Here is a 17,312-nt window from a genome sequence, read left to right as displayed (position 1 = left end):
TCCTGAGTTCCTGCCTTCCTGCCTGGCATCCTGCCTGACTTTCTGCCTGCCTTCCTGCCTGCCTGACTTTCTGCCTGCCTGCCTTCCTTTCTTTCTGCCCTCATGCCCGCCTTCCTGCCTGCATTCCTGCCTGCCTGGCTGCCTTCCTGCCTGCCTACCTTCCTTCCATCCGTGCTTCATTCCTGCCCTCTTTTTTCCCTGCCTGACTGCGTGCCTGACTGCCTTTGTTCCTGTCTTCCTGACTTCTTTCCTGCATGCCTGCCTTCCGGCTGGCCTTCCTACCTTCCTGACTGCCTGCAGGCATTCCTGCCTGCCTTCCTGTCTGCCTCCCTTCCTGTCTTCAGTCCTTCCTGCCTCCTTCCTGCCTTCTCCCTTCCTCCCATCCTCCCTCCCTCCCTCCCTCCCTCCCTCCCTCCCTCCCTCCCTCCCTCCCTCCCTCCCTCCCTCCCTCCCTCCCTCCCTCCCTCCCTCCCTCCCTCCCCTCCCTCCCTCCCTCCCTCCCTCCCTCCCTCCCTCCCTCCCTCCCTCCCTTCTTGCCTCCCTACCTGCCTTCCTTCTTGCCTGCCTTCCTTCGTGCCTGCCTTCCTGCCTGCCTGCCTGTCTTCCCAACTGCCTACCTTCCTTCCATCCTTGCTTCATTCCTGCCTTCTTTTTTCCCTTCCTGACTGCGTGCCTGCCTGCCTTTGTTCCTGTCTTCCTGAGTTCTTTCCTGCCTTCCTGCCTTCCTGTTTCCTGCCTTCCTTCCTGCCTTCCTGCCTTCCTGCCTTCCTGCCTTCCTGCCTTCCTGCCTTCCTGCCTTCCTGCCTTCCTGCCTTCCTTCCTTCCTAGCTGCCTTCCTTTCTTTCTGCTCTCCTGCCCGCCTTCCTACCTGCATTCCTGCTTGCCTGCCTGCCTTCCTGCCTGCCTATCTTCCTTCCATCCTTGCTTCATTCCTGCCTTCTTTTTTCCCGTCCTGACTGCGTGCCTGCCTGCCTTTGTGCCTGTCTTCCTGAGTTCTTTCCTGCATGCCTGCCTTCCGGCCGGCCTTCCTGCCTTCCTGACTGCCTGCAGACATTCCTGCCTACCGTCCTGTCTGCCTTCCTTCCTGCCTTCCTTTCCTTCCTTTCCTTCCTTCCTTCCTTCCTTCCTTCCTTCCTTCCTTCCTTCCTTCCTTCCTTCCTTCCTTCCTTCCTTCCTTCCTTCCTTCCTTCCTTCCTTCCTTCCTTCCTTCCTTCCTTCCTTCCTTCCTTCCTTCCTTCCTTCCTTCCTTCCTTCCTGCCTTCCTTCCTGCCTTCCTTCCTGCCTTCCTTTCTTTCTTCCTTCCTTCCTTCCTTCCTTCCTTCCTTCCTTCCTTCCTTCCTTCCTTCCTTCCTTCCTGCCTGCCTGCCTGCCTGACTTCCTGCCTGCCTGCCTTCCTTTCTTTCTGCCCTCCTGCCCGCCTTCCTGCCTGCATTCCTGCCTGCCTGCCTGCCTTCCTGCCTGCCTACCTTCCTTCCATCCTTGCTTCATTCTTGCCTTCTTTTTTCCCTGCCTGACTGCGTGCCTGCCTGCCTTTGTTCCTGTGTTCCTGAGTTCTTTCCTGCATGCCTGCCTTCCGGCCGGCCTTCCTGCCTTCCTGACTGCCTGCAGGCATTCCTGCCTACCTTCCTGTCTGCCTCCCTTCCTGTCTTCTGTCCTTCCTGCCTCTTTCCTGCCGGTCTTCCTTCCTTCCTTCCTGCCATCCTTTTCCCTGCCTTCCTGCCTTCTTTCCTTCCTCCCTTCCACCCTTCCTCCCTTCCTCCCTTCCTCCCTTCCTCCCTCCCTCCCTCCCTCCCTCCCTCCCTCCCTCCCTCCCTCCCTCCCTCCCTCCCTCCCTCCCTCCCTCCCTCCCTCCCTCCCTCCCTTCCTTCCTGACTTCCTTCCTGACTTCCTTCCTGCCTGACTTCCTGTCTGACTTCCTTCCGTTCTGCCTGACATCCTGCCTGACTTCCTGCCTTCCTGCCTGCCTGCCTGACTTCCTGCCTGCGTGCCTTCCTTTCTTTCTGCCCTCCTGCCCGCCTTCCTGCCTGCCTGCCTTCCTTTCATTCTGCCCTCCTGCCCGCCTTCCTGCCTGCATTCCTGCCTGCCTGCCTGTCTTCCTGCCTGCCTAACTTCCTTCCATCCTTGCTTCATTCCTGCCTTCTTTTTTCCCTGCCTGACTGCGTGCCTGCCTGCCTTTGTTCCTCTTTTCCTGAATTCTTTCCTACATGCCTGCCTTCCGGCCGGCCTTCCTGCCTTCCTGACTGCCTGCAGGCATTCCTGCCTACCTTCCTGTCTGCCTCCCTTCCTGTCTTCTGTCCTTCCTGCCTCCTTCCTGCCGGCCTGCCTTCCTTCCTTCCTGCCATCCTTTTTGCCTGCTTTCCTGCCTTCTTTCCTTTCTCCCTTCCTCCCTTCCTCCCTTCCTCCCTTCCTCCCTTCCTCCCTTCCTCCCTTCCTCCCTTCCTCCCTCCCTCCCTCCCTCCCTCCCTCCCTCCCTCCCTCCCTCCCTCCCTCCCTCCCTCCCTCCCTCCCTCCCTCCCTCCCTCCCTCCCTCCCTTCCTTCCTGACTTCCTGACTTCCTGACTTCCTGACTTCCTGACTTCCTTCCTGACTTCCTTCCTGAGTTCCTGCCTTCCTGCCTGGCATCCTGCCTGACTTTCTGCCTGCCTTCCTGCCTGCCTGACTTTCTGCCTGCCTGCCTTCCTTTCTTTCTGCCCTCATGCCCGCCTTCCTGCCTGCATTCCTGCCTGCCTGGCTGCCTTCCTGCCTGCCTACGTTCCTTCCATCCTTGCTTCATTCCTGCCCTCTTTTTTCCCTGCCTGACTGCGTGCCTGACTGCCTTTGTTCCTGTCTTCCTGACTTCTTTCCTGCATGCCTGCCTTCCGGCTGGGCTTCCTGCCTTCCTGACTGCCTGCAGGCAATCCTGCATGCCTTCCTGTCTGCCTCCCTTCCTGTCTTCAGTCCTTCCTGCCTCCTTCCTGCCTCCTTTCCTTCCTCCCTTCCTCCCTTCCTCCCTTCCTCCCTTCCTCCCTTCCTCCCTTCTTCCCTCCCTCCCTCCCTCCCTCCCTCCCTCCCTCCCTCCCTCCCTCCCTCCCTCCCTCCCTCCCTCCCTCCCTCCCTCCCTCCCTCCCTCCCTCCCTCCCTCCCTCCCTCCCTTCTTGCCTCCCTACCTGCCTTCCTTCGTGCCTGCCTTCCGTACCTCCTGTCTGTTTTCCTGCCTGCTTTCCTGTCTGCCTTTCTTCCTACCTGCCTGCCTGCCCTCTTGCCTGCCTGCCTCCCTGCCTGCCTTCCTGCCTGCCTGCCTGTCTTCCCAACTGCCTACCTTCCTTCCATCCTTGCTTCATTCCTGCCTTCTTTTTTCCCTGACTGACTGCGTGCCTGCCTGCCTTTGTTCCTGTCTTCCTGAGTTCTTTCCTGCCTTCCTGCCTTCCTGTTTTCCTGCCTTCCTTCCTGCCTTCCTGCCTTCCTTCCTTCCTTCCTTCCTGCCTTCCTTCCTTCCTTCCTTCCTGCCTTCCTGCCTCCTTCCTTCCTTCCCTCCTTCCTTCCTTCCTTCCTTCCTTCCTTCCTTCCTTCCTTCCTTCCTTCCTTCCTTCCTTCCTTCCTTCCTTCCTTCCTTCCTTCCTTCCTTCCTTCCTTCCTTCCTGCCTGCCTGCCTTCCTGCCTTCCTTCCTGCCTGACTTCCTTCCTGCCTGCCTTCCTTCCTTCCTGCCTTCCTTCCTGCTTTCCTTCCTGCCTTCCTTCCTGTTTTCCTGCCTGCCTGCCTGCCTGACTTTCTGCCTGCCTGCCTTCCTTTCTTTCTGCCCTCCTGCCCGCCTTCCTGCCTGCATTCCTGCCTGCCTGCCTGCCTTCCTGCCTGCCTACCTTCCTTCCATTCTTGCTTCATTCCTGCCTTCTTTTTTCCCTGCCTGACTGCGTGCCTGCCTGCCTTTGTTCCTGTCTTCCTGACTTCTTTCCTGCATGCCTGCCTTCCGGCCGGCCTTCCTGCCTTCCTGACTGCCTGCTGACATTCCTGCCTACCGTCCTGTCTGCCTTCCTTCCTGCCTTCCTTTCCTTCCTTCCTTCCTTCCTTACTGCCTTCCTGCCTTCCTGCCTTCCTTCCTGCCTGCCTGCCTGCCTTCCTGCCTGCCTACCTTCCTTCCATCCTTGCTTCATTCCTGCCTTCTTTTTTCCCTTCCTGACTGCGTTCCTGCCTGCCTTTGTTCCTGTCTTCCTGAGTTCTTTCCTGCATGCCTGCCTTCCAGCCGGCCTTCCTGCCTTCCTGACTGCCTGCAGGCATTCCTGCCTACCTTCCTGTCTGCCTCCCTTCCTGTCTTCTGTCTTTCCTGCCTCATTCCTGCCGGCCTGCCTTCCTTCCTTCCTGCCATCCTTTTTGCCTGCCTTCCTGCCTTTCTCCCTTCCTCCCTTCCTCCCTTCCTCCCTTCCTCCCTCCCTTCCTCCCTCCCTCCCTCCCTCCCTCCCTCCCTCCCTCCCTCCCTCCCTCCCTCCCTCCCTCCCTCCCTTCCTGACTTCCTTCCTTCCTGACTTCCTTCCTGACTTCCTTCTTGCCTGACTTCCTGTCTGACTTCCTGCCGTTCTGCCTGACATCCTGCCTGACTTCCTGCCTTCCTGCCTGCCTGCCTGACTTCCTGCCTGCCTGCCTTCCTTTCTTTCTGCCCTCCTGCCCGCCTTCCTGCCTGCCTGCCTTCCTTTCATTCTGCCCTCCTGCCCGCCTTCCTGCCTGCATTCCTGCCTGCCTGCCTGTCTTCCTGCCTGCCTACCTTTCTTCCATCCTTGCTTCATTCCTGCCTTCTTTTTTCCCTGCCTGACTGCGTGCCTGCCTGCCTTTGTTCCTGTCTTCCTGAGTTCCTGCCTTCATGCCTGCCTTCCGGCCGGCCTTCCTGCCTTCCTGACTGCCTGCAGGCATTCCTGCCTACCTTCCTGTCTGCCTCCCTTCCTGTCTTCCGTCCTTCCTGCCTCCTTCTTTCCTTCCTCCCTTCCTTCCTTCCTTCCTTCCTTCCTTCCTTCCTTCCTTCCTTCCTTCCTTCCTTCCTTCCTTCCTTCCTTCCTTCCTTCCTTCCTTCCTTCCTTCCTTCCTTCCTTCCTTCCTTCCTTCCTTCCTTCCTTCCTTCCTTCCTTCCTGCCTTCCTTCCTTCCTTCCTCCCTTCCTCCCTTCCTCCCTTCCTCCCTTCCTTCCTCCCTCCCTCCCTCCCTCCCTCCCTCCCTCCCTCCCTCCCTCCCTCCCTCCCTCCCTCCCTCCCTCCCTCCCTCCCTCCCTCCCTCCCTCCCTCCCTTCCTCCCTCCCTCCCTCCCCCCCTCCCTCCCTTCCTGCCTCCCTACCTGCCTTCCTTCTTGCCTGCCTTCCTTCGTGCCTGCCTTCCGTACCTCCTGTCTGTTTTCCTGCCTGCTTTCCTGTCTACCTTTCTTCCTACCTGCCTGCCTGCCCTCTTGCCTGCCTGCCTCCCTGCCTGCCTTCCTGCCTGCCTGCCTGTCTTCCCAACTGCCTTCCTGCCTTCCTTCCTGCCTTCCTTCCTGCCTTCCTGCCTTCCTTCCTGCCTGCCTGCCTGCCTGCATTCCTGCGTGCCTGCCTGCCTTCTTGCCTGCCTACCTTCCTTCCATCCTTGCTTCATTCCTGCCTTCTTTTTTCCCTTCCTGACTGCGTGCCTGCCTGCCTTTCTTCCTGTCTTCCTGAGTTCTTTTTTGCCTTCCTGCCTTCCTGTTTTCTTGCCTTCCTTCCTGCCTTCCTGCCTTCCTGCCTTCCTGCCTTCCTTCCTTCCTGCCTTCCTTCCTGCCTTCCTGCCTTCCTGCCTTCCTGCCTTCCTGCCTTCCTTCCTGCTTGCCTGCCTGCCTGCCTGACTTCCTGCCTGCCTGCCTTCCTTTCTTTCTGCCCTCCTGCAGCCTTCCTACCTGCATTCCTGCCTGCCTGCCTGCCTTCCTGCCTGCCTATCTTCCATCCATCCTTGCTTCATTCCTGCCTTCTTTTTTCCCTTCCTGACTGCGTGCCTGCCTGCATTTGTGCCTGTCTTCCTGAGTTCTTTCCTGCATGCCTGCCTTCCAGCCGGCCTTCCTGCCTTCCTGACTGCCTGCATGCATTCCTGCCTACCTTCCTGTCTGCCTTTCTTCCCGTCTTCCATCCTTCCTCCTTCCTTCCTTCCTTCCTTCCTTCCTTCCTTCCTTCCTTCCTTCCTTCCTTCCTTCCTTCCTTCCTTCCTTCCTTCCTTCCTTCCTTCCTTCCTTCCTTCCTTCCTTCCTTCCTTCCTTCCTTCCTTCCTTCCTTCCTTCCTTCCTTCCTTCCTTCCTTCTTCCTGCCTTCCTGCCTGGCATCCTGCCTGACTTTCTGCCTGCCTTCCTGCCTGCCTGACTTCCTGCCTGCCTGCCTTCCTTTCTTTCTGCCCTCATGCCCGCCTTCCTGCTAGCATTCCTGCCTGCCTGCCTGCCTTCCTGCCTGCCTACCTTCCTTCCATCCTTGCTTCATTCCTGCCCTCTTTTTTCCCCTGCCTGACTGCGTGCCTGACTGCCTTTGTTCCTGTCTTCCTGAGTTCTTTCCTGCATGCCTGCCTTCCGGCCGGCCTTCCTGCCTTCCTGACTGCCTGCAGGCATTCCTGCCTACCTTCCTGTCTGCCTCCCTTCCTGTCTTCAGTCCTTCCTGCCTCCTTCCTGCCGGTCTTCCTTCCTTCCTTCCTGCCATCTTTTTTGCCTGCCTTCCTGCCTTCTTTCCTTCCTCCCTTCCTCCCTTCCTCCCTTCCTCCCTTCCTCCCTTCCTCCCTTCCTCCCTTCCTCCCTCCCTCCCTCCCTCCCTCCCTCCCTCCCTCCCCTCCCTCCCTCCCTCCCTCCCTCCCTCCCTCCCTCCCTCCCTCCCTGCCTCCCTACCTGCCTTCCTTCTTGCCTGCCTTCCTTCGTGCCTGCCTTCCGTACCTCCTGTCTGTTTTCCTGCCTGCTTTCCTGTCTACCTTTCTTCCTACCTGCCTGCCTGCCCTCTTGCCTGCCTGCCTCCCTGCCTGCGTTCCTGCCTGCCTGCCTGCCTTCCCAACTGCCTACCTTCCTTCCATCCTTGCTTCATTCCTGCCTTCTTTTTTCCCTGACTGACTGCGTGCCTGCCTGCCTTTGTTCCTGTCTTCCTGAGTTCTTTCCTGCATGCCTGCCTTTCGGCCGGCCTTCCTGCCTTCCTTCCTGCCTGCCTGCCTTCCTGCCTACCTTCCTGCCTTCCTGCCTTCCTGCCTTCCTTCCTGCATTCCTTCCTGCCTTCCTGCCTGCCTTCCTTCCTTCCTTCCTGCCTTCCTGTATTCCTTTTTTCCTGCCTTCCTTCCTGCCTTCCTGCCTGCCTTCCTGCCTGCCTTCCTGCCTGCCTTCCTGCCTTCCTGCCTTCCTTCCTGCCTTCCTGCCTTCCTGTTTTCCTGCCTTCCTTCCTTCCTTCCTTCCTTCCTTCCTTCCTTCCTTCCTTCCTTCCTTCCTTCCTTCCTTCCTTCCTTCCTTCCTTCCTTCCTTCCTTCCTTCCTTCCTTCCTTCCTTCCTTCCTGCCTTCCTTCCTGCCTTCCTGCCTTCCTGACTTCCTGCCTTCCTGCCTTCCTTCCTTCCTAGCTGCCTTCCTTTCTTTCTGCTCTCCTGCCCGCCTTCCTACCTGCATTCCTGCTTGCCTGCCTGCCTTCCTGCCTGCCTATCTTCCTTCCATCCTTGCTTCATTCCTGCCTTCTTTTTTCCCGTCCTGACTGCGTGCCTGCCTGCCTTTGTGCCTGTCTTCCTGAGTTCTTTCCTGCATGCCTGCCTTCCGGCCGGCCTTCCTGCCTTCCTGACTGCCTGCAGACATTCCTGCCTACCGTCCTGTCTGCCTTCCTTCCTGCCTTCCTTTCCTTCCTGCCTTCCTTCCTTCCTGCCTTCCTGCCTTCCTGCCTTCCTGCCTTCCTGCCTTCCTGCCTTCCTGCCTTCCTGCCTTCCTTCCTGCCTGCCTGCCTGCCTGCATTCCTGCCTGCCTGCCTGCCTTCCTGCCTGCCTACCTTCCTTCCATCCTTGCTTCATTCCTGCCTTCTTTTTTCCCTGCCTGACTGCGTGCCTGCCTGCCTTTGTTCCTGTCTTCCTGAGTTCTTTCCGGCATGCCTGCCTTCCAGCCGGCCTTCCTGCCTTCCTGACTGCCTGCAGGCATTCCTGCCTACCTTCCTGTCTGCCTCCCTTCCTGTCTTCCGTCCTTCCTGCCTGCCTTCCTGCCGGCCTGCCTTTTTTCCTTCCTGCCATCCTTTTTGCCTGCCTTCCTGCCTTCTTTCCTTCCTCCCTTCCACCCTTCCTCCCTTCCTTCCCTCCTTCCTCCCTTCCTCCCTTCCTCCCTTCCTCCCTTCCTTCCTCCCTTCCTTCCTCCCTTCCTTCCTCCCTTCCTTCCTTCCTTCCTTCCTTCCTTCCTTCCTTCCTTCCTTCCTTCCTTCCTTCCTTCCTTCCTTCCTTCCTTCCTTCCTTCCTTCCTTCCTTCCTTCCTTCCTTCCTTCCTCCCTTCCTCCCTTCCTCCCTTCCTCCCTTCCTCCCTTCCTCCCTCCCTCCCTCCCTCCCTCCCTCCCTCCCTCCCTCCCTCCCTCCCTCCCTCCCTCCCTCCCTCCCTCCCTTCCTGCCTCCCTGCCTGCCTGCCTTCTTGCCTGCCTTCCTTCGTGCCTGCCTTCCGTACCTCCTGTCTGTTTTCCTGCCTGCTTTCCTGTCTGCCTTTCTTCCTACATGCCTGCCTGCCCTCTTGCCTGCCTGCCTCCCTGCCTGCCTTCCAGCCTGCCTGCCTGTCTTCCCAACTGCCTACCTTCCTTCCATCCTTGCTTCATTCCTGCCTTCTTTTTTCCTTTCCTGACTACGTGCCTGCCTTCCTTTGTTCCTGTCTTTCTGAGTTCTTTCCTGCCTTCCTGCCTTCCTTCCTGCCTGCCTGCCTTCCTGCCTACCTTCCTGCCTTCCTGCCTTCCTGCCTTCCTTCCTGCATTCCTTCCTGCCTTCCTGCCTGCCTTCCTTCCTTCCTGCCTTCCTGTATTCCTGTTTTCCTGCCTTCCTTCCTGCCTTCCTGCCTTCCTGCCTTCCTGCCTGCCTTCCTGCCTTCCTTCCTTCCTGCTTTCCTTCCTGCCTTCCTTCCTGCCCGCCTTCCTTCCTGCCTTCCTTCCTGTTTTCCTGCCTTCCTGCCTGCCTGCCTGCCTGACTTCCTGCCTGCCTGCCTTCCTTTCTTTCTGCCCTCCTGCCCGCCTTCCTGCCTGCATTCCTGCCTGCCTGCCTGCCTGCCTACCTTCCTTCCATTCTTGCTTCATTCCTGCCTTCTTTTTTCCCTGCCTGACTGCGTGCCTGCCTGCCTTTGTTCCTGTCTTCCTGACTTCTTTCCTGCATGCCTGCCTTCCGGCCGGCCTTCCTGCCTTCCTGACTGCCTGCAGACATTCCTGCCTACCGTCCTGTCTGCCTTCCTTCCTGCCTTCCTTTCCTTCCTGCCTTCCTTCCTTCCTGCCTTCCCTGCCTTCCTGCCTTCCTGCCTACCTTCTTGCCTTCCTGCCTTCCTGCCTTCCTTCCTGCATTCCTTCCTGCCTTCCTGCCTGCCTTCCTTCCTTCCTTCCTTCCTTCCTGTATTCCTTTTTTCCTGCCTTCCTTCCTGCCTTCCTGCCTGCCTTCCTGCCTGCCTTCCCGCCTGCCTTCCTGCCTTCCTGCCTTCCTGCCTTCCTTCCTGCATTCCTTCCTGCCTTCCTGCCTTCCTGCCTTCCTTCCTCCCTTCCTGCCTTCCTGTTTTCCTGCCTTCCTTCCAGCCTTCCTGCCTTCCTGCCTGCCTTCCTTCCTGCCTTCCTGCCTGCCTTCCTGCCTTCCTGCCTTCCTGCCTTCCTTCCTTCCTAGCTGCCTTCCTTTCTTTCTGCCCTCCTGCCCGCCTTCCTGCCTGCATTCCTGCCTGCCTGCCTGCCTTCCTGCCTGCCTACCTTCCTTCCATTCTTGCTTCATTCCTGCCTTCTTTTTTCCCTGCCTGACTGCGTGCCTGCCTGCCTTTGTTCCTGTCTTCCTGACTTCTTTCCTGCATGCCTGCCTTCCGGCCGGCCTTCCTGCCTTCCTGACTGCCTGCAGACATTCCTGCCTACCGTCCTGTCTGCCTTCCTTCCTGCCTTCCTTTCCTTCCTACCTTCCTTCCTTCCTGCCTTCCCTGCCTTCCTGCCTTCCTGCCTTCCTTCCTGCCTGCCTGCCTGCCTGCATTCCTGCCTGCCTGCCTGACTTCCTGCCTGCCTACCCTTCCTGCCATCCTTGCTTCATTCCTGCCTTCTTTTTTCCCTGCCTGACTGCGTGCCTGCCTGCCTTTGTTCCTGTCTTCCTGAGTTCTTTCCTGCATGCCTGCCTTCCAGCCGGTCTTCCTGCCTTCCTGACTGCCTGCAGGCATTCCTGCCTACCTTCCTGTCTGCCTCCCTTCCTGTCTTCCGTCCTTCCTGCCTGCCTTCCTGCCGGCCTGCCTTTTTTCCTTCCTGCCATCCTTTTTGCCTGCCTTCCTGCCTTCTTTCCTTCCTCCCTTCCTCCCTTCCTTCCCTCCTTCCTCCCTTCCTCCCTTCCTCCCTTCCTCCCTTCCTCCCCTTCCTCCCTTCCTCCCTTCCTTCCTTCCTTCCTTCCTTCCTTCCTTCCTTCCTTCCTTCCTTCCTTCCTTCCTTCCTTCCTTCCTTCCTTCCTGACTTTCTGCCTGCCTTCCTGCCTGCCTGACTTCCTGCCTGCCTGCCTTCCTTTCTTTCTGCCCTCATGCCCGCCTTCCTGCCTGCATTCCTGCCTGCCTGCCTGCCTTCCTGCCTGCCTACCTTCCTTCCATCCTTGCTTCATTCCTGCCTCTTTTTTCCCTGCCTGACTGCGTGCCTGCCTGCCTTTGTTCCTGTGTTCCTGAGTTCTTTCCTGCATGCCTGCCTTCCGGCCGGCCTTCCTGCCTTCCTGACTGCCTGCAGGCATTCCTGCCTACCTTCCTGTCTGCCTCCCTTCCTGTCTTCAGTCCTTCCTGCCTCCTTCCTGCCGGTTTTCCTTCCTTCCTTCCTGCCATCCTTTTTGCCTGCCTTCCTGCCTTCCTCCCTTCCTCCCTTCCTCCCTTCCTCCCTTCCTCCCTTCCTCCCTCCCTCCCTCCCTCCCTCCCTCCCTCCCTCCCTCCCTCCCTCCCTCCCTCCCTCCCTCCCTCCCTCCCTCCCTCCCTCCCTCCCTCCCTCCCTCCCTCCCTCCCTCCCTCCCTCCCTCCCTCCCTCCCTTCCTGCCTCCCTGCCTGCCTGCCTTCTTGCCTGCCTTCCTTCGTGCCTGCCTTCCGTACCTCCTGTCTGTTTTCCTGCCTGCTTTCCTGTCTGCCTTTCTTCCTACCTGCCTGCCTGCCCTCTTGCCTGCCTGCCTCCCTGCCTGCCTTCCGGCCTGCCTGCCTGTCTTCCCAACTGCCTACCTTCCTTCCATCCTTGATTCATTCCTGCCTTCTTTTTTCCTTTCCTGACTACGTGCCTGCCTGCCTTTGTTCCTGTCTTTCTGAGTTCTTTCCTGCCTTCCTGCCTTCCTTCCTGCCTGCCTGCCTTCCTGCCTACCTTCCTGCCTTCCTGCCTTCCTGCCTTCCTTCCTGCATTCCTTCCTGCCTTCCTGCCTGCCTTCCTTCCTTCCTTCCTTCCTGTATTCCTGTTTTCCTGCCTGCCTTCCTGCCTTCCTGCCTTCCTGCCTGCCTTCCTGCCTTCCTTCCTTCCTGCTTTCCTTCCTGCTTCCTTCCTGCCTTCCTGCCTTCCTTCCTGCTTGCCTGCCTGCCTGCCTGACTTCATGCCTGCCTGCCTTCCTTTCTTTCTGCCCTCCTGCCCGCCTTCCTGCCTGCATTCCTGCCTGCCTGCCTTCCTTCCTGCCTGCCTACCTTCCTTCCATTCTTGCTTCATTCCTGCCTTCTTTTTTCCCTGCCTGACTGCGTGCCTGCCTGCCTTTGTTCCTGTCTTCCTGAGTTCTTTCCTGCATGCCTGCCTTCCAGCCGGTCTTCCTGCCTTCCTGACTGCCTGCAGGCATTCCTGCCTACCTTCCTGTCTGCCTCCCTTCCTGTCTTCCGTCCTTCCTGCCTGCCTTCCTGCCGGCCTGCCTTTTTCCTTCCTGCCATCCTTTTTGCCTGCCTTCCTGCCTTCTTTCCTTCCTCCCTTCCTCCCTTCCTCCCTTCCTCCCTTCCTTCCCACCTTCCTCCCTTCCTCCCTTCCTTCCTTCCTTCCTTCCTTCCTCCCTTCCTTCCTCCCTCCCTCCCTCCCTCCTCACTCCCTCCCTCCCTCCCTCCCTCCCTCCCTCCCTCCCTCCCTCCCTCCCTCCCTCCCTCCCTCCCTTCCTCCCTCCCTCCCTCCCCCCCTCCCTCCCTTCCTGCCTCCCTACCTGCCTTCCTTCTTGCCTGCCTTCCTTCGTGCCTGCCTTCCGTACCTCCTGTCTGTTTTCCTGCCTGCTTTCCTGTCTACCTTTCTTCCTACCTGCCTGCCTGCCCTCTTGCCTGCCTGCCTCCCTGCCTGCCTTCCTGCCTGCCTGCCTGTCTTCCCAACTGCCTTCCTGCCTTCCTTCCTGCCTTCCTTCCTGCCTTCCTGCCTTCCTTCCTGCCTGCCTGCCTGCCTGCATTCCTGCGTGCCTGCCTGCCTTCTTGCCTGCCTACCTTCCTTCCATCCTTGCTTCATTCCTGCCTTCTTTTTTTCCCTTCCTGACTGCGTGCCTGCCTGCCTTTCTTCCTGTCTTCCTGAGTTCTTTTTTGCCTTCCTGCCTTCCTGTTTTCTTGCCTTCCTTCCTGCCTTCCTGCCTTCCTGCCTTCCTGCCTTCCTTCCTTCCTGCCTTCCTTCCTGCCTTCCTGCCTTCCTGCCTTCCTGCCTTCCTGCCTTCCTTCCTGCTTGCCTGCCTGCCTGCCTGACTTCCTGCCTGCCTGCCTTCCTTTCTTTCTGCCCTCCTGCAGCCTTCCTACCTGCATTCCTGCCTGCCTGCCTGCCTTCCTGCCTGCCTATCTTCCATCCATCCTTGCTTCATTCCTGCCTTCTTTTTTCCCTTCCTGACTGCGTGCCTGCCTGCATTTGTGCCTGTCTTCCTGAGTTCTTTCCTGCATGCCTGCCTTCCAGCCGGCCTTCCTGCCTTCCTGACTGCCTGCATGCATTCCTGCCTACCTTCCTGTCTGCCTTTCTTCCCGTCTTCCATCCTTCCTCCTTCCTTCCTTCCTTCCTTCCTTCCTTCCTTCCTTCCTTCCTTCCTTCCTTCCTTCCTTCCTTCCTTCCTTCCTTCCTTCCTTCCTTCCTTCCTTCCTTCCTTCCTTCCTTCCTTCCTTCCTTCCTTCCTTCCTTCCTTCCTTCCTTCCTTCCTTCCTTCCTTCCTTCCTTCCTTCCTTCCTTCCTTCCTTCTTCCTGCCTTCCTGCCTGGCATCCTGCCTGACTTTCTGCCTGCCTTCCTGCCTGCCTGCCTTCCTGCCTGCCTGCCTTCCTTTCTTTCTGCCCTCATGCCCGCCTTCCTGCCTGCATTCCTGCCTGCCTGCCTGCCTTCCTGCCTGCCTACCTTCCTTCCATCCTTGCTTCATTCCTGCCCTCTTTTTTCCCTGCCTGACTGCGTGCCTGACTGCCTTTGTTCCTGTCTTCCTGAGTTCTTTCCTGCATGCCTGCCTTCCGGCCGGCCTTCCTGCCTTCCTGACTGCCTGCAGGCATTCCTGCCTACGTTCCTGTCTGCCTCCCTTCCTGTCTTCAGTCCTTCCTGCCTCCTTCCTGCCGGTCTTCCTTCCTTCCTTCCTGCCATCCTTTTTGCCTGCCTTCCTGCCTTCTTTCCTTCCTCCCTTCCTCCCTTCCTCCCTTCCTCCCTTCCTCCCTTCCTCCCTTCCTCCCTTCCTCCCTTCCTCCCTCCCTCCCTCCCTCCCTCCTCCCTCCCTCCCTCCCTCCCTCCCTCCCTCCCTCCTCCCTCCCTCCCTCGTTCCCTCCCTCCCTCCCTCCCTCCCTCCCTCCCTCCCTCCCTCTCTCTCTCACTCCCTCCCTCCCTCCCTCCCTCCCTCCCTGCCTCCCTACCTGCCTTCCTTCCTGCCTGCCTTCCTTCGTGCCTGCCTTCCGTACCTCCTGTCTGTTTTCCTGCCTGCTTTCCTGTCTGCCTTTCTTCCTACCTGCCTGCCTGCCCTCTTGCCTGCCTGCCTCCCTGCCTGCCTTCCTGCCTGCCTGCCTGCTTCCCAACTGCCTACCTTCCTTCCATCCTTGCTTCATTCCTGCCTTCTTTTTTCCCTGGCTGATTGCGTGCCTGCCTGCCTTTGTTCCTGTCTTCCTGAGTTCTTTCCTGCATGCCTGCCTTCCGGCCGGCCTTCCTGCCTTCCTTCCTGCCTGCCTGCCTTCCTGCCTACCTTCCTGCCTTCCTGCCTTTTTGCCTTCCTTCCTGCTTTCCTTCCTGCCTTCCTGCCTGCCTTCCTTCCTTCCTTCCTGCCTTCCTTCCTTCCTTCCTTCCTTCCTTCCTTCCTGCCTTCCTGCCTGCCTTCCTGCCTGCCTTCCTGCCTGCCTTCCTGCCTTCCTGCCTTCCTTCCTGCATTCCTTCCTGCCTTCCTGCCTTCCTGCCTTCCTTCCTGCCTTCCTGCCTTCCTGTTTTCCTGCCTTCCTTCCTGCCTTCCTGCCTTCCTGCCTTCCTGCCTGCCTTCCTTCCTGCCTTCCTTCCTGCCTTCCTGCCTTCCTGCCTTCCTGCCTTCCTGCCTTCCTGCCTTCCTTCCTTCCTAGCTGCCTTCCTTTCTTTCTGCTCTCCTGCCCGCCTTCCTACCTGCATTCCTGCTTGCCTGCCTGCCTTCCTGCCTGCCTATCTTCCTTCCATCCTTGCTTCATTCCTGCCTTCTTTTTTCCCGTCCTGACTGCGTGCCTGCCTGCCTTTGTGCCTGTCTTCCTGAGTTCTTTCCTGCATGCCTGCCTTCCGGCCGGCCTTCCTGCCTTCCTGACTGCCTGCAGACATTCCTGCCTACCGTCCTGTCTGCCTTCCTTCCTGCCTTCCTTTCCTTCCTGCCTTCCTTCCTTCCTGCCTTCCTGCCTTCCTGCCTTCCTGCCTTCCTTCCTGCCTGCCTGCCTGCCTGCATTCCTGCCTGCCTGCCTGCCTTCCTGCCTGCCTACCTTCCTTCCATCCTTGCTTCATTCCTGCCTTCTTTTTTCCCTGCCTGACTGCGTGCCTGCCTGCCTTTGTTCCTGTCTTCCTGAGTTCTTTCCTGCATGCCTGCCTTCCAGCCGGTCTTCCTGCCTTCCTGACTGCCTGCAGGCATTCCTGCCTACCTTCCTGTCTGCCTCCCTTCCTGTCTTCCGTCCTTCCTGCCTGCCTTCCTGCCGGCCTGCCTTTTTTCCTTCCTGCCATCCTTTCTGCCTGCCTTCCTGCCTTCTTTCCTTCCTCCCTTCCTCCCTTCCTTCCCTCCTTCCTCCCTTCCTCCCTTCCTCCCTTCCTCCTCCCTTCCTCCCTTCCTCCCTTCCTCCCTTCCTTCCTTCCTTCCTTCCTTCCTTCCTTCCTTCCTTCCTTCCTTCCTCCCTTCCTCCTTCCTCCCTTCCTCCCTTCCTCCCTCCCTCCCTCCCTCCCTCCCTCCCTCCCTCCTCCCTCCCTCCCTCCCTCCCTCCCTCCCTCCCTCCCTCCCTCCCTCCCTCCCTCCCTCCCTCCCTCCCTCCCTCCCTCCATCCCTCCCTCCCTCCATCCCTCCCTCCCTTCCTCCCTCCCTCCCTCCCTCCCTTCCCTCCTACCTTCCTGCCGTCCGTCCTTCCTTCCTTCCTTCCTGCCTGCCTTCCTTCCTGCCTGCCTTCCTGCCTACCTTCCTGCCTTCCTGCCTTCCTTCTTGCATTCCTTCCTGCCTTTTTGCCTTCCTGCCTTCCTTCCTGCCTGCCTTCCTGCCTGCCTTCCTGCCTGCCTTCCTGCCTTCCTGCCTTCCTTCCTGCATTCCTTCCTGCCTTCCTGCCTTCCTTCCTGCCTTCCTGCCTTCCTGTTTTCCTGCCGTCCTTCCTGCCTTCCTGCCTTCCTGCCTTCCTGCCTTCCTGCCTTCCTTCCTGCCTTCCTTCCTGCCTTCCTGCCTTCCTGCCTTCCTTCCTGCCTTCCTGCCTTCTTGCCTTCCTGCCTTCCTTCCTGCTTGCCTGCCTTCCTGCCTGACTTCCTGCCTGCCTGTCTTCCTTTCTTACTGCCCTCCTGCCCGTCTTCCTGCCTGCATTCCTGCGTGCCTTCCTGCCTTCCTGCCTGCCTACCTTCCTTCCATCCTTGCTTCATTCCTGCCTTCTTTTTTCCCTGCCTGACTGCGTGCCTGCCTGCCTTTGTTCCTGTCTTCCTGAGTTCATTCCTGCATGCCTGCCTTCCGGCCGGCCTTCCTGCCTTCCTGACTGCCTGCAGGCATTCCTCCCTACCTTCCTGTCTGCCTCCCTTCCTGTCTTCCTACCTGCCTGCCTGCCTTCCTGCCGGCCTGCCTCTTTTCCTTCCTGCCATCCTTTTTGCCTGCCTTCTTTCCTTCCTCCCTTCCTCCCTTCCCTCCTTCCCTCCTTCCTTCCTTCCTTCCTTCCTTCCTTCCTTCCTTCCTTCCTTCCTTCCTTCCTTCCTTCCTTCCTTCCTTCCTTCCTTCCTTCCTTCCTTCCTTCCTTCCTTCCTTCCTTCCTTCCTTCCTTCCTTCCTTCCTTCCTTCCTTCCTTCCTTCCTTCCTGCCTTCCTTCCTGCCTTCCTTCCTGCCTTCCTTCCTTTTTGCCTTCCTACCTGCCTTCCTACCTGCCTGCCTTCCTCCCTTCCGGCCTTCCTGCCTTCCTGCCTGACTTCCTTCCCGCCTTCCTGACTTCCTGCCTTCCTGCCTTCCTTCCTGCCTGCCTGACTTCCTTCCTGCCTGCCTTCCTTTCTTTCTGCCCTCCTGCCCGCCTTCCTGCCTGCCTTCCTTCCTGCCTGCCTTCCTTCCTTCCTGCCTTGCTTCCTGCCTTCCTTCCTTCCTTCCTTCCTTCCTTCCTTCCTTCCTTCCTTCCTTCCTTCCTTCCTTCCTTCCTTCCTAGCTGCCTTCCTTTCTGCCTTCCTTCCTTCCTGCCATCCTTTTCCCTGCCTTCTTTCCTTCCTCCCTTCCTCCCTTCCTCCCTTCCTCCCTCCCTCCCTCCCTCCCTTCCTTCCTTCCTTCCTTCCTTCCTTCCTTCCTTCCTTCCTTCCTTCCTTCCTTCCTTCCTTCCTTCCTTCCTTCCTTCCTTCCTTCCTTCCTTCCTTCCTTCCTTCCTTCCTTCCTTCCTTCCTTCCTTCCTTCCTTCCTTCCTTCCTTCCTGCCTTCCTGGCATCCTGCCTTTCTGCCTGCCTTCCTGCCTGCCTGACTTCCTGCCTGCCTGCCTTCCTTTCTTTCTGCCCTCATGCCCGCCTTCCTGCCTGCATTCCTGCCTGCCTGGCTGCCTTCCTGCCTTCCTGCCTGCCTTCCTGCCTTCCTGCCTTCCTTCCTGTTTGCCTGCCTGCCTGCCTCCTTCCTGCCT

At 59.0% G+C, this 17,312-nt stretch overlaps 1 protein-coding gene across 1 annotated transcript in view; it reads right to left on the bottom strand.

The window, feature by feature from the left end:
- Nucleotides 1–305: 305 nt before the first annotated feature.
- The window catches only part of LOC131574225 (octapeptide-repeat protein T2-like), a 26,579-nt gene continuing 9,572 nt past the window's right edge, over nt 306–17,312 (bottom strand). Inside the window, exon 4 of the mRNA XM_058828643.1 lies at nt 306–326. The gene's annotated coding sequence lies outside the window, so the exon portion shown is untranslated. The remainder of the gene's footprint in view (nt 327–17,312) is intronic.

Source organism: Poecile atricapillus, unplaced genomic scaffold (assembly GCF_030490865.1).
Source record: "Poecile atricapillus isolate bPoeAtr1 unplaced genomic scaffold, bPoeAtr1.hap1 scaffold_161, whole genome shotgun sequence".
Taxonomy (NCBI): domain Eukaryota; kingdom Metazoa; phylum Chordata; class Aves; order Passeriformes; family Paridae; genus Poecile; species Poecile atricapillus.
The sequence above is the reverse complement of the archived record's forward strand: the minus strand, read 5'-3'. Positions and strand labels throughout refer to the sequence as shown.